The sequence below is a fragment of the Solanum stenotomum genome, chromosome 1 (assembly GCF_019186545.1).
Source record: "Solanum stenotomum isolate F172 chromosome 1, ASM1918654v1, whole genome shotgun sequence".
Classification (NCBI taxonomy): Eukaryota; Viridiplantae; Streptophyta; class Magnoliopsida; order Solanales; family Solanaceae; genus Solanum; species Solanum stenotomum.
In genome coordinates, this window is record NC_064282.1 from 65,275,336 (window position 1) to 65,292,907 (window position 17,572).

Below are 17,572 nucleotides of genomic sequence, written 5' to 3' on the forward strand. Positions count from 1 at the left end.
GGCTTTGAGACACCCTAGGACTATTGAACCTAAGGCTCTAATACCAAGTTTGCCATGCCCCGAGGCTACCCTGTAGATGCAACACGGTGCTTAGTGTCACAAGTAACCCCAAGCTAACCTATTGCATGACATATCTATACAAGTTCAATTAACACATGCACTGTGCGGAAGCTAAAAATAGTTTCATATTTGAAATGGGGAAAACCCATCAAATGTGAATATATAAAATATATGAAGAGTATAGTGATGACTCAAAACAACACTAAGAACTCAACCTGAATCTACTCTATGTCTCAAAGCCTGTAGCTAATCTAAGTTGTTGGGACATGCCCCCAACTAACTCTAACAAGACTGAAACTGAAAAGTGAATACTTAAAAGTAAAGCATATCTATCATCCTCAAACTATGAGGACTCACCACTGAAGCTTCTGAGTACGGACCAGAAGTCGAGCTAAGCATGGTCTAGATGTTGAGCGCCTGAACCTACATTATACAACGATGTAGCGCAAAAGTATGAGTCGGTATTTTGTGTACTTAACATACGGGATATATGCTAAGTTGAACAATATAAACTAAATAAGTGAATAACTATATTGAAGCATAACTGAAATTTGAGTTGGATGCAATGACCAAGTACTAATCATGAAGATAAAACATTGTGAACTGAATACTAAAATAAATACTGAATACATGGTCAATGAAACATGAATCAGACTATGCGAGATACTATTAACCGACATGAACCACGTGAGTTAAACGTGGAGTCTGATGTGTACGCCCAATTGAGAGGACACAATATACCTTGCCAGGGTATAAAGACATGATTGTGGCATGATCACTAAAATTGATGCACAACAGAGGGGCCTTGTAAACCTATGAGGGCACATAGTTCTGCGACTTGAGGGTATGTTAAGCCCTCGTCCAACTTGATGCTAAGTTTACTCCCAACTGAATATAAAGCTAGAATGCAACTATAATCCTGAATAGCTCAAAATACTAATAATTATTTGTGAATGCATCATACATACTGAAAGGTATGCCATTCGAATTTTGAAGCATGATTGTCAGACTAATCCACCTAGCAAGTATAATCATGAAATACATAAAATTAATATAAGCTAGGGTTTCTATGTTTTATACATGGGACTACACTAATTCTCCAAGAAACATGTAATTAAAATCATAGAAACTATAGCAGCTAAATTCTAATGGATCCCTACGATTTGGGAACCCTAAGTCTAAACAATTTATGGAGAAGCTGAAGAATTGACTGAATTCTAGGGACCTAACGGGTGAAAGAATCCACTAGTGAAATCCCACATACCTCGTGCAGTAAACTACAGAGAAATCTGATATGCCCAAATTAGACCTCCCTAAAGAAGTATAAGCGGTCGTTGTCAAATAAAGAACCCAACTTGTAGGTTGGGATCGATCCCACGAGGAATATGGCTCAGACTTAAACTTAACTCACAATTATCTCCGTTTAGTCAAACTATTTCTGAGAAAAGTAAATAGGGCGAATGGTGTAAATAAGTCATAGATTGTTGATTTGAATGATTAAGCAACAAGTAAACAAGATTCACAATTTGAGTTGTCAATATAAGATGGAAACAAGGGTATATGTGTTCCCCACAAGCTCTTAACGCAATAATCCTAATAATAGTAATCTTATCCTAGTGTTTGACATGCAAGACCAAAAATTTATGTATTCCTACGTGATTGGTAATCTTAGCAGGAGCTTTCATTTGTGACTTGGTAAATCTACGAGTGTGTGCTTTACTAATCCTTACCTTCACCCCAGATTAGTCATCGTTTCAATTTAGTTGAGTTTTCACCCTCACTTCGATTTATTAAAGTCGGACTAGTAGATAGCAGCAAATCCTTAACTAAATCTATGTTGTTTAATCCTTTTCTCATTCATTACCCCATTGGTAAGGCAAGTAGGAACGAGGCGAGTTCTAACATTGGCCACCATTAAAAAGCATTCTAAACGAAAGGATTAACAATGCATGCATAAACACTATTCAAGAATTACTTTAATTATTAGTCATACTTTGTTAATTGTTCATGGTTTCTACAACCCTAGTTGTGGATTTAGCTACTCATGCTTGAGAGTTCACAATTCATAATTAGGTTAAAAGAAATCATGAACTTACAATTAGGACTGATGAAAACTGAAATCTTAAATTAAAATTCAAAGTCAAATTGCATAAACCGACTTCTAAAAATTAAATTGCTCAATGTTTGCAAAATAATTCCAAAAGACCAAAAGCAAAAGTCTACAATAATGTCTAACCCCTAAAAATGGAAATTACAACTAATATTTATAGAAAACAAATCCTAAACCAACTACGAAACAAAATAAGGAAATAACAGCTTAGATGCGGTTTCAATCAATGACACGACCTACGGACCGTGGGTCAACCTACGGTCCGTGGTCTCCCTCCGTGGATCAACACTTGGGCAATATTTCTGGGCCTACGATTCCACCTATGGTCCGTGGATTGGACTATGATCTGTACTATCACTCTGTGGTTTGTGTACTGAAAATCAGCTTTCTGACCAGGACCAACGATCGTCCACCTACGGCCTGTCAAAGGACCTACGGTCTATTATTTGCTCCGTCAGTGGCTACTTCTAGACTTTTCAGCTCTTCTCCCAATCAAACCGCATCCAAGCCTATTTTCTGCAAGAATTACACAAAAATATTATTTCTTATAACAAGTTATCCCATGACACACACAAACTCCAAGTGAAATGCATCAAAAATATCGTAAACTCATGGTATATCAACACCCTCCACTTAAACTTGTTGTTTGTCCTCAAGCGACACACTAAAACTCTAACCGACACTTATATAGAAGCAAACATACACACTCAAGCAATCACATGGCTTTCTCAATCAATTACATCACCTAGTGCAAATCTTTTCATCCAGACTCAACAAGCTAACTCATATGGATCAAAACATGACATAGACAGACCAATAGACATCATAAAATACACTTTTCACAATCATCAAGGTACAAAATCTCTAACAATGTAACTAGTGCCCTCACTTCAAGAAGATAATTTTTCACACAATAAGTATATTTTGAAGTTCAAGGATTCATTCAACACTCATGCTCAGAAGTGACTTCAAATACAGTTAGTGCTCAATACCATAGGCTAGACCTTATTTGCACTGCATAGACTTTCCAAACAAGTCACTAGGATAACTATAGGACTTTCTTAGCTTGTAACGTAGGCTCAGGGCCAGGTAGGGTATATTTGGGTACCATAAGTGAATTTTCTGTCCTCCTTGACATTACATTTGCTTTTTACCTCTTTTTTCAACCAATTCTTAACTTTTATTTTCTACTCTTTTCCTTGACCTTCTTCAGCACAGATCTAACTTTGACTTTATCGCTCTTTTCTTTCTCTTTTACTTCAACTTTCTTTGTTTTTCAGCATCTTTATCATTCTTCTTTTTATTTCTTTTGACTTCAGTCACATCTTTTTTCTATCTTTTTCTATCTTCCACACACAACTCTTTTCATACCCTTTTCTTTCGGTTTCCTTTTTCATAGCCACCCTCAACTTATGTATTTTGCATGAGTTGAGGTGCACAATATCTAATGTCGGACCAGGGCCAAGATTGAGGTAACTTTTTGAATTATCCACCCTCAACTTAGGCTTTTGGCCTAAGTTAAGGTGCACATGTCCAAGAAGGGACTAGGGCCAAAATAATCTTTTAAGAAAGGTGAGTTCGGTGTATTGAAAGAAGTGGTATTCGTTAGGCTCAAACATTTGGATCTAAGGGAGTATTTATTTCTTTTTGTTGACTTTTAGGCTTGGTGGACGTATTTGAACAAGGGCCTATGATCATTTCTCAATTTATAGCCTAGATTATCTCAGCAAGACCAACGAGGCAAGTTCTAGATTGGCACATACTGCTTGAGCATACAACATTTTCTCATATGCACTTGGCACATTATTTCATTATCAAATTATTGAATTACCCAGTTCAGGTTTTAGCTTAAGTCATGCTAGCATACCGGTTCCTTATCATGTCATATGAAGATCCAACACATTCAACTCATTAAGACTATAAGTCTAGCACATTTCAAATATTTTGGACAAGTATCAATTTCATGCTCGTATACCATCATGCTTTCATTTTTCTACTTACTTATACACATACAATCCTAAACAAGGGAAGGGCATAGTAGTAGTAGTCTTAAATGCCCTCTCATGGATCTCGACAATCAAGATGCGAGAGAAATCAAACTCCATCCCCACCATAATCACTACTAGCCTCACAGCCCGGTCCCAAGTAACAACGTTGTCCACCTGTGTAGGGGACACTTTAGTACGAACCACAAACCAAAAAAACTTCGCGGTGAAGCTCAGGGTTGCCTTTCTGATAGGTTGTGTCATATTCTTCGCCACTCAGTGTTCTCTCTCTCCTTCACTATGTGATGGGCCATCCACCTCAATAGTGTCTCTCTCTGCTCAACATCATTCTGAAATGCCCCACATTGAACTATACATATCTTGTAGTCGTACTCTGCTCTATTAATCAGCAGAGTGTGGGCTGGGCCATAAATAAAATAGTGAATGGTTGCCTCAGATATGTCAACGTAGAAGTTGTACACCAGAGTGGCCTTAAGTGGAGGCTGGGATTGTGGCTTAGCCCTTTTGGGTATAGCATTGCGGATAGTAGCGGAATAGAAGGTGTAGAACGTACGAGTCATCTCCACGCTAAAATTACCCGGACTCCGTGCCATCTACTCACAATTATGCCTCTGGAACAACTCCTAATTAGCTGGCATAGTATGAAGGCTCCCTATCAGTACCCGACGCTCCTCAGTAACGATCCTAGCCATCTTTCAGTGTTCATTGAGCAGCTTTCCATCATCATATATCTGATACTAACCCGCAATGCACCACGTATTCGGCTCTGTGGCATTGGGAACTGGCTCAATTATGGAAGGGTCCTGGGCATCCCCCGTGTTATTTGCCTCAGAAGAGAAAGCAGTAGTGCCGCTGGAACTGGAGCTGGATTGCGACTCATCTGCAGGTGAAGCCTCTTCCTCAGACTGGGGGGCAGTGACCTGGACCTCATCACTGGATGATAAAATATGTGTGGCCCTGTTCCTCGTGGTCCAGGGGGCAATAGAGGAGCCTCTGGTGGTCTCTGGGATGTACTCGTCCTCGCTGGACTCATTGATCAGAAGTTGTGATGGTGCGATAGGTTTGGACTTTCCCTTCCTCGCGTACTCAGGTGCTTGTTTAGGGGCAATGGTACCTGTGGAAGACATGTTAGTACATAAAGAAGTCAACAAGAACCAATAAAGAATTTTAGAACACCATTTTGTCTTAAACAAAAAGTCTAAAAAAAATGTAGACAGTAGCTATTTTTGGGACCTACTGTGGGTACCTACGGACCGTCAATGGAACGACGGACCGTTGGTCCCCTCTATTGGCCAGGAAATCAATTTGAGGATCTCTGAGGTTGGAACCACGGATATGTAGAACAGTCCATCGATGGAACGACGGACCGTAGTCCACACCTTGGTTCCTGACTTAGCCTATTTTTTTGTGTATGCAGTTGACAAGTGATTAGCGCTCAATACACCTCATCCGATTCTAGGTGTAGATGATCGTTAACTATTATAAAACCCAACAAAGAGTTGGGGTCAAACCCACACGGAGCAGTACGTACATGGAGCGGTATGTTTTCAGTTATGAAGTTACAAACATGGTCTAATTGATTATAGGAATATAAGTTATCGAAAACATATACACAAGTCTAAGGGGTTGACAATGATTGTCAGATGGGGTTTGAATTATCAATTATCAGCTAAAACACAATAAAAAACAGAGGAATTAACAATTTATAAGGAGGAACTCTCAGAATGTGATCGATTATAGGCTAATTTCATTATACGGGTAATTGAAATTACTAACGAATTTCAAAATATCAGTGGGTAGGCTTGACTATAGGCGTAACAGTTTTGTCTCGAACAACTACCATGATTCAAATGATTTCTTTCGAACATCAACAAGCTTATCAATAAGAACAACCCAAACCCTTAATTCATCTACTCTATCGAGCTAGATAGGTAGAATTGAATTTAGGATTTACTCTTTCGAGATAAACCCACATCAACCCAATAACTACGATCTTCAATCAAAAGCTTTGATTCTAAAGCCTCTTTCTCAAGCAAGCTCATAATCTAAGTTAGAATTGCATTTGCTACTGCAATTCATATATTAAAACACAACTATCAATTAAACCCACTTCAATTAAGAATTTAAATAAGTAAATAACAATACTCATAAGCTAATTCAGCCCATAATCACATGATCACATCCCAAGAATTGGGGCTTTAGCTAAACATCATAAAAACATAAAAACCATTACCAACTAGATTAGCCATTAGCTGGGTGAAAGTCTCCAAGTCTTTACAATGCTCCAAGATGATTCAGTTCAAAAACCCAATTACAAATCCTCAAAATTAATCTTAGAAATCCTCAAAGTCTACAATAGGAACTGAAAAACTCAAAGAAAACTCTAAATCTCAAACTTGGGGATCAGAACTGCTCACTCTGCATTTAAAATTTCAATTTATAGTTGTCCAATTTTTGTATTGAAATGCCATTGGGTGAAGTAAGTCATGACTCGCCAACCAGGTCGGCGATCTGCCCTCCGCTCCCTTCCATTGCCAATTTTCCTTGGCCATCAGTCCTCATCTCGTAACTTTGGACGATCAAGGTTGCCATCGCGAAGTCGTTCAATGAGTCACCGACTGCCCATTCCTGTCGCCAAATTGGTGCTTCCCCAGGGCTGGCACGCTGGAACATTGGGCGACCTAAAGAGCAACTCGGTGGTTCGCCAAGTGGTCTTGGCGATCACCAGGATCATTTTTCTTCACTTCTTCAGCTTATTAGTTATTTTTTGCCTGGTAGTGTCCTTGCCTTGCTCCCTAGCCTTCTTATCTGCAAATCAACACTTTAACATCAGTTTAGAGCATAAAATAGGCATTTGAGGACACTTATACTATCAAAACAAAGACCTAAATGAGTCGAAATCTCGGACTCATGAACACCCCTAACTTAAACTATTGTTTGTCCTCACGTAAAACTCAAGATCAATCAGTTCAACAAGGATGTCTACAAACAGCGTTGCATAAGACTCAACATAAATACACATAACAAGGTTCAAACTACACATACAATGATCAATTATGCACTCCGAGTTTCAAATTATGACTCGCCATTATCAAGTGTACTCACAGTCACAATGTTTGCTTCAAATGCAAGTTCAAGCTTAACAAAGGTATTCAAATGCCCTCACAATGAAGATGATTCCATATTCACACAAAATTCCTCAACAATTTAAGGTCCCAAAATCACATACAACTCTCACACTAACAAAGATGAACACATTCTTGACTCCACCCATAGGCTTGCCCTTATTTTCCAATTGACATTCGTTTCAGCTCACTCAAGATCACAAAATATGGTGCAATTGCCCTCAATGAAGAGAAACAAAATAGTAAAGCATAGGGTGAAGCAAACCTGTGGAGCATATGCGTTGAAGACCCATGAAGAGGCGGGTGGGTTCGGTTTCCTGGAACCTACTGGATCAATATTAGGGACGCCATCAATTGCGCCCTCACCAACAGTAGGAACACCCTCAGTAGCTCTCCCCAAACCAGACAGACCAACACCAATCTCATGGGCCCGCTACTGCTTTATCTCCTCATCAATGATCGACTGCCGCTAGGCTACCTCTAACTATTGGCGAATCCTTTTCCTTTCTCGTCTAGCCTCCTTAGTGTCGGAGGTGAGATTAGAGGAGCGGTGGCGCTTTCCATCCATACGGGAAGGGTCGTGTGGTGGTACAGTGTCACTAAAGAGGGCATTATCACCACCTCGTCCTTCTCAACCGCAGGTGCAACATCTGGTACAGTCTCAGCGGGGGATAGAAAGGCAGCAACATCAGCACAGAGGCTAGATAACTTCGTCTAGAAGGTGGTGATATCAATAGTACGAGAAGGTCTCTCTAAGACTCTAGACTCGAATGCATCAAGGCATTTCTGTCCCACCTCAATCTTCCTATCCATCATCTTCTCCATACGAGCCTTGGACTCCTCAATAGATCGTTGCATCCAGGGCCTCATGTGCTGCAGCAAGGTAACCATCTGGATCTCTAACTTCTGGACTCGAGCCAGAGGAACTAGAGTGGACCCTGAAGGGGGAGTGGCTTGGGATGAGCTTGTGGCTTGACTAGTGGCAGTGGAAGGGGGAACCTGGCATTTGCAAAAGTGGGAGGTATGGTGGTGTCATCAGCCTGAATGTGCTCCACATCAACAACAAGATCAGCACCCAACGACAGTAGGTCCACCTGTAAGTCCCTCCGCGGAGCAGCAAGATTTACATCATCTCTAATGAGGCTGATGTCCACAGTCTTGGCCGCCTCTGTGAGCCTATCACAATTCCAAAAAAGGCACCGGAGCCTCCCTACAGAGATGGAAAATAAGACAAGAGAAGAGCATAGTTGTAGTAGTATTAAATTGCCCTCTCATGGATCTCGACAACCAAGATGAGGGAGAAATCAAGCTCCAGCCCCGCCATAATCACTGCTAGCATCACAGCCCGGTCCCAAGTAACAACGTTGTCCACCTATGTAGGGGACTGTCTAGTACGAACCACAGACCAAAAGAACTTCACGGTGAAGATCAAGGTTGCCTTTCTGATAGGCAGTGTCATATTCCTCACCCATTTAGTGCTCTCTCTCTCCTATGCTATGTGATGGGCCATCCACCTCAGTAGTGTCTCTCTCTGCTCAGCATCCCTATGAAATGCCCCACCCTGAACAATACATATCCTTTAGTCGTACTCTGTTGTATTAATCGGCAGAGTGTGGGCTAGGCAGTAAATAAAATGGTAAATGGTAGCCTCGGAGATGTCAACGCAGAAGTTGCACACCAGTGCGGTGTTAAGTTGGGGCTGGGACTGTGGCTTAGCCTTTTTGGCATAGAAATGCGGACAGTAGCGGCATATGAGGTGTAGAACTCACGAGTTATCTCCTTGCTAAAACACACTATTATGCAAACCAAGCTATACAAGGAAGAGTACAAGTACCACAACCTAGCTACCAAGCAAACATTCAATATAATGCCTGTTACCCTTAGGAGAGTATGAATCCTCAATCCTAAGCTACCCTTCGGAGGGTATGGTGTCTCAATCCTAAGCTATCCTTAGGAAAGTATAAATCCTCTATCCTAAGCTACCATGAAGTGGTCTTGGCCTAACCAAGTCATGCTACCATGGAGGCATTCTAATAATGCTAGTCCAAGCTACCCTTAGGAGAGTATAGATCCTCAATCCTAGGCTACCATGCCTATACTAATTCAAGCTACCATGAGAAGCATCCTACCAATGCTAATTTAAGCTAACCTTAGGAGAGTATAATTCCTCAATCCCAAGCTACCATGAGAACTACTAACTCATGCTACATAGACAAGCTATACATGAAGGGATCATAAGTCACAACTTCAAGCTATTATATTCTAACATGCTTTGATTCATTTTAGGTGATTAACCTTTCAATTAGAACCATTCTATGTGAGAAGACATTTCACATTCTACATACATGCATTCATATAGCTCTAGGTAGGTCATGTGGGTAAAAGCCTTCCACCACAACACTATTTATTTTGTATTCCAAATTCATGCAAGTTATTTTATCATATTAGACTTTCTCTATAAGCACTAGTGATCAAAATTATGACTTCAAGCCCTACTATCAAGCTTTACTCCACAATCATCATACTAGACTATATCACAAGACATATTAGTCACAAGCCTTAGTCATAGGCAATTCTAAGCATAATTCATCATAAAGTCCCAAATTCAATCGATACAATTCATGATCTATCATACATTCATAAATATAGTGTTAATTCATACTTTCATATTCATATTATTGAGCAAGTTCTATACATGATAACAATTGTAGAAGATCTATCAAGGATCGTCAATTTCTCTTCACAAGGCATAAACCCAAATACTTTGATTTCTAGGGTTAACCATGGAATTCACATAAATTCATCATAATATCATGAATCAACAATAAATTAACCATAAATAAGTATTATCCAAACAATTGGAATCATACACAAATAAAACCCACACATTGGAAATGACCCTAGCTTAGATTGGGGTTCTTCTTCACAAATTGGGGAAACCTAGGGAACTCTACGGGTGGAAGAACCCATAGTTTACTAATCTAAACATACCTAGATCCAAAGCCCTAAAGAAAGCTTGCTTCAATGGTGAATTTTGACCTAGGTTCCTTCGCTTCTTCCTCTTCTTCTTTGCTTATAGAGAGAGAATTTTCTTGAGAGGAATTGGGTTCTTAGATGAAGGAATTAATTGAGTTAGTTTCCGATCTTATTAGGTATTTATAGGTGGTTTAATAACTCATTAACCGACCTCCCTAACCCTTAACTAATGACTTAATTAATTCCCTAAACCCCTAACTAAAACTAAAGTTTTTAAAAACAGCTTGGACCTACGGAACCCCCACCCATGGACCGTGGGTGGGTTGATGGGCCGTACTGGTTGGCTCGTGGTTCCTTACTGGAACTAGGGAGATCAGGGGAGGTCAAGCCTCGACCCATGATCTCCACCTATGGGACGTGGGTCCACCCACGGCTCGTGGGTGCCCATCCGTGGACCAAGATGTTTTTTTACAGCTTTTGGGTTGTTTTAAGGGCTTCCTCAAGGACCCCTTGGGTTGTCCTTGGGGGTCGTACCTTGACACCCTAACCCTTTAACCCCTATTCTAAGTACGGGAATCATTTTTACGACTTTTAATCCCAATACCACACTCCAAAACTCTTACGAAAGGCTCTAGAACTCTCTAGTTCAACTTACTAGTTTTCGGGGCATTACTGTCAAGGTATGGTCATTTAGGCTTAGTGGCTTCTGCCTTAATGAAGTATGGCCTGAAAATCACTTTCTCCTTCTTTTTCTCATTCAAGCATATAATCGACCCCATTATTCAACTAGACATGATTCACCAGATACCCCTCATTTTTTTTACATGGAGGGGTTCCATCTATTTTCAAAACAATCTATCAAAGGGGAAATTTTTCACACTTCTTGACTTTCATTCTTTTTCACCACACCCCCAAAATCCGAAGTTGGCTATTCAAATGAACCAAAACTTGATAAAGGTTATAGGTGATGGGATAAAAAGGTCAGAGTTGTTCAAGTCTCTTCTGAGAAAAGGATAGGCTTAAAAGGTGCCAAGCAAGGTTCACACTTCTCACAAGGTTGGCCAAAAGAAGTGTATTATCAAATTGGTTCACTCTTCAAAACTTTTGCCTAAGATCATTTCAATTGCTTGCTTCACTCAATCAACCGGACCAACGGGGCAAATTCTAATTGTCATCAAGCACAATGTTCAATACGACCTCACCACACAAGGCATTGATACAATTATCAAACAAGACTCCACACTTTCTAGCTAGCATGCAATTTTCATCACAAGAGACTTCATCGACAATAGGCTAGTCACAACGAGATGCTCAAAGTTCACATATTGCCTATGTAACTTCGTTTGCCTCATCGTAGACGCACATTCATTTTGTTCAATTAAGAGCANCAAACAAGACTCCAGACTTTCTAGCTAGCATGCAATTTTCATCACAAGAGACTTCATCGACAATCGGCTAGTCACAACGAGATGCTCAAAGTTCACATATTGCCTATGTAACTTCGTTTGCCTCATCGTAGACGTATATTCATTTTGTTCAATTAAGAGTCATCGGTATTGACCAAAACTGACACTCAAATTTGTACAAGAACAACCACAATCACACACAAAAGAGGTGGCAAAAAAAAATTTTAACTTGGTTCAAAACCATTTTCGTATCAAAACAATGGGCCACAATTCATCAACAACCAAGATATATATATATATATAAAAACCAATAAGCTCCAATATTCACAAAAACACAATAAAAATCAATCCAATATTCAAAAATCAACCCAAAAGAGGTAGGTATGGAAAAATATCACCCCACCAACAAAATACGCAGTTGTCCTCAAATGCAAATAAAACAATATATATATATATATATATAAACCAATAAGCTCCAATATTCACAAAAACACAATAAAAATCAATCCAATATTCAAAAATCAACCCAAAAGAGGTAGCTATGGAAAACCTCACCCCACCAACAAAATACGCAGTTGTCCTCAAATGCAAACAAAACAAAAATAGTCTAAAAATGAACAAAAAAAGAGGAAAAGAAAATAATCCTGCCAGGCAAGGCCAAGGGTGAAGTCTGCATGTCCGCTACTCGCTCTGTCTGGACATTACTGCTTGATATCTCAACATCCTTGGCTCCACTAGAGCCAACCATGGAAGTATCCCAGAGTGATGCCTGGCTAGCTATCTCAAACATGGAACCCTCCAAGTCGGCTAAGTCCTCGTACACAATCTCATCTCTTACACTGAGATGCTCCTTATCTGTCTCCGCCTCGGACTCACCCTCAGCGTCATCAACTCTAACCTCATTGCCGGTAGTAGCCAGAGGAATCTCAGAACTAGCCGAAATATCAACACTCGCCATGTTGGGAATCTCCACCGTGACAATCAGCATAGACATATTAGTGTACTTCAGCTGGTCCACATCCTTCATTAACCCAGTAATAACGGCCTTCAAGGCCGTTACAGCATCAACAGCACCCTGACTCTGCTTACAGGCTTCAACTCTGACTGTAAGGGCATCCAATGCCAACTTGTGGCCCTCGATCAATACTCGGTGCTCTCTGAACTCATCCCTGATCGGGGATAAAACAGCAGTAATTGCCCGCTCTATCAGCCAAAGCACAGCAGCCCCAACCAATGAGGCACGTACATCAGCTAAATGATCCAGATAGCCCATCTTGTATAACATGGCCTGGGTGATAGGGGGCCTAGATGCAGCAGTAGCAGAAGAGTGGGAGGGGGAGCAGTAGAAGAGCCATGGGCATAAGAAATAGAGGGGCCAAAAGTACCTGAGGGCTGACTGGCCTGAGTAGGCATGACTGCCTCTATAGGAAACATCTCAACATCGACCTCTAGGGATGTGTCCACCGGTGCTGCCCTCCTCCTGTCAGCCTCATCCCGCTGGTACTCTGCCTCAATACGCCGGATGTCAGTAGAGGATGTAGGTGTCACCTCGACATACTTTTTCACATCTATCGGAACATGAGCCCGTCTGCACAACTCGGTGATCAACACTGGAAATGGGAGTGAGGTTTGTGGCTGCTTGGCCTTCATGACCATCTCCTGCTCAACAATCACCCAAAATTCAGTCTTTTCCTAGCATTAATTAAACCAAGACAAGTTGCCTTTAGGTGCCGGATGATGGACTCATCTGAGACGGTATAACGATGCTACTAATGAATATGAACCAATATGTGGCGGCAATGTTCAGGTCCTTCTTCTCGATGGGTATACCTGCCTCAATCCACCTCAGGGTGATGTCAGAGAGAAGGGGTGCTAGCCAACCTTTTAAATCATCTAGAGTATTTGTCTTGATCAGGCTCTGTGAGTAATGCATAAAGTCGAAAGAGCACCCAAGTACAACATTTATGTCAGAGCTTCTGCATTTGACCTTTTTGCCTTAGACCACCACGAAGTCTACCGGTGTGAAGGCACTCGCCTTCTTCTTCCCCTTTGGCATTAAGTCACCGTAGGCTGAATAGAACTCCCGAACCCAAGAAGGAATATATGGGCCACGGGGTTTGGTGAAAACCTCAAATTTTTCAAATTTGAGAGTGTTCCACACCTCTGGATGTCTGTCCACCACACCGTTGGTAGACAGTCTCATTTCCTTTAATATGGTCCTCAATCCCTCGGCCTTTTGTCTGTTAAGTGACCGGGGGAAAGGACCTTGAACAGGTGGTGCTTGCACCAAAGACTATATTGGAGGAAGCACTAGAGTTGAAGTTGAGGGGGTAGGCGTCGGAGGCACTGGGATCCTAGACGGATCGTTTATCGACTTGGAGCGTGGCTCCGCTCTCCTGGCCTCAAGTAATTGGTCATCCTCAGGCTTAGAGATGGAAGCCTGAGAATCGCTTTGTGAGTCCACCTCAATGTTGGAGGTAGTGAGGGGTGTCTTGTAGACCCCCTCACTGTCTGAGCTAGCCTCTGCAAGTGGCACAACTACGGGTGCCTTGCCCTTGCCTTTACCTACCTTTGGAGGTAGCTTGGTAACCTTTTCCTTGGAAGCATCTACCTCCTCATTTATCACAACTTTGTGTGCCTGCTTTCGGGGTGGCATGTCCCTACCAGTAACCTTGGGTCTAGCCATTCTTGCAAGAACAAGTGGGAAACATTAGATAACGTTAAGAAAAAATTTAGAAAAGTAAACTGTAGGAAGACTTGCCGAACCGGTCGACGAGTCACCAAACCACTTTGGCGAGACAGGTCGGGCTCGCTAAAAGTTAAAGTGCAAAAATTGCCAAAATTCTAAGTTGGTCGGTGATGTCCAGGGCCTTTCGGTGGATCGCTGACACCTTTCGGCAACTAGAAGTAGCTCGCTAAAAGTTACAGATTAATTTTAGGGAAAAGGGGCGCAGAAGGGCGATCAAGAGATACTTTCGGCGAGCACAGACATATCACTGAAAGTTACCACACTCAAATCCACAAAATAAAGAAATAAAAAGAGATCTAGGGGGACTTAGGCAAACCACCGAACTATTCGGCGAGCTCGACCAATCTCGCCAGGCCTTTCGTTCCAGTTTTTCACCCGTCTCTTCAAAATCAAACCCGCAACCCACAATAACAAAATTAAACACCAAAAACACGAAATTAACACTAGACCCATAAAACCCATGCCCTCGGGGTACTCAGACTTCCCCTAATTTGGCCAAAATAGGCCAATTGACGTCTTTTGCCCTTACGAATTACGTCAACCACTCTATCATCGGGAAAATTTAGACAATTAGCACAATACGGGGTTACTCAAACTTCACCCCCACTAGACCCAACACACATTCAATGCAACCCAACAATTTAATCAACTATTGGCATGGGAATCAACCATTTACGATCATTTAAGCACTCATTCATTTAAATACAGGCAATCCAACAATCATACGATGATTAAACTACAGTACCCAACAATATTCAACAACAATTTATCACAAGCATTTAATTTCAACCAACTATTAAGTTCGGGGTTCGGAAAACCAACCTTTTATGCCAAAGTTTTTGTAAAGCTAGGCAGCAAAGAAATTCCAAAGTCAATCCTGAGCAATGATCCCAAGCGAAATGAGAAAAAAATACTAAAGTACGAACAATATAATATCGGGGTGAGAGTATGGGAGTTGAAAATGTGAGAGAGTGAAGGATTTTTGAATTTAAAGCGGTTTGGCCCTTTTAAAACTCTTTAGTTCGCGCGCCAGTCGGCGAGGTAAGTCGAACTCGCCGACCCACTTGGCGATGCGCCAAGTGGAACTTCATCCCACCGAGTTTTATAGAACCTCTAGCAAGCCAGGTGGTTCTAACGGCGGTCCAAGTCGAGCTCGCCGACCAGAGTTGCCTTTTTCCAAAACTTCAATTTTTCAACCTGCACATTCAACACCCATTATTCAAACAATAGAAATAAAAGCAATAAAATTTGGGTTGCCTCCCAAGAAGTTCCTCATTTCATGTCGTGGCACGACGTGGATATGCTTTCAAGGATCATTCTTCGGGTTGGCCAAGACCCCCTTTTGGCCTTAGGTTCAAATGAGACAAAATTTGACCCATTTGCGTTTCCAATTGCTTGATTGACACTGAATGTGAGGTGATAGTCTAATTAAGTGTAGAGATGTCCTCTTTCTTTTCTTTCAAAACTTTGTCTAACCCTTTTACCTTATTGAGAATGTGTGAAAGCATGTCTTTCGTATGGACATCCGAGTCAGCCCTTTGGTCCTTAGGCTTTTGACGCTCATGAGGTGGGATGTATCTGTCCTTATCACCCTCTCTTTCCTTCCAAATGATGCTACGATCACTCCATTCTCAGTCACGATCTCTCCATCCATCATCTCTATTCCAACCCAGATTTCCACCCATCCTTGGATAGTTTGAACAAAACCTCCTCCTTGATTTGCAAGGAAATTCACTTCCTCATTGTACAATGACTCAAAATGTGCCTCATCATCGTTTGATCCCCCAATACCCACAACATTCACACTCTTCAACCCACTACCCATCACATTTTCAATAATAAGTCCAGTTGGCTCATCATTTTTGCCATGTTTCGATCTCTCTCTTGATCCTTCTCAGTCTGTTCTTTTGTCATTCTAAAGGTGAGAGGAGACACTTGGTCCTCGCGACTGTACCATGCTCTATTGATATTGGTCATGCCATCAAAAAGTTGAAATGCGACCTCATAAGGTTGTTGCATTATACCTCTAGGAATGAGCTGATCAGCATTTCCTTTGTTCACCAAGTCAGGACTCTTATAAAAGTAGTGAAACAAGACGTTGTTGGGGAGCCCGTGAGTTGGGCATTGAAGTAACAACTTTGAAACCTCAGCCACGTCTCGTGGATTAGTTCACCTTCCAAGCGTTTGAAACCTTAAATATTATCCCTTAACGTCATCATCTTTGATGGGGGAAAGTACCTCACATCGAAAGCTACGGTAAACTCATCCCAAGTAGTAACGGAATTCGTTGGGAGATCAGCTAGCCACTTGGTGGCCTCTCCCATTAAAGAAAATGGAAATAATCGAAGATGAACCGATTCTTGAGATATATTCTTTAATGAGAAAGGCCCACAAACGTCGACAAAATTCTGGAAATGCTCATGGGGATCCTCATAAGCCAACCCTCCAAACAATTATTTCATTTGTAAAAGCTGAAGCATTGTGATAGTGACATGAAAAACAGTGTTCCTTCAGCTGGTGGTAGACGTATGGCCCCAACACCACCCAATTGGATAGGGTCATTAACGTTATTAAAGTTCCCAATATCATTTTGGTGGCCAATCTGGCTACCATTATTGTCGCTCACGCTCATTTCTTTGTCTGTTCAAACACAAAAACAACCAACAAAGTGAGTCGATTCAACTATAACACAAAAAGATCACAATTCAACTTCAACAATATAATTTTAAACAACACCACTCCTCGGCAGCGGCACCATTTTGATTAAAGCTCAATATACCTCATTCGATTCTAGGTGTAGACGATTGTTAACTAGTATAAAACCCAACAAAGAGTTGGGGTCGAACCCACAGGGAGTTGTACGTGTTCAAATTTAGTTATGAAGTTACAAATGTGGTCTAATCGATTATAGGAATATAAGTTATAAGAAAACATATAAATAAGTCTAACGGGTCAACAACAAATGTCAGATGGGGGTTTGGATTGTCAGTTATCAGCTAAAACACAATAAAAATAGAGGAATTAACAATATAGAGAGGAATTCTCTTGATGTGACCGATTATAGGCTAATTTCATTATACTGGTAATTGAAATTACTAACAAATTGCAAAATATCAGTGGGTAGGCTAGACTATAGGTGT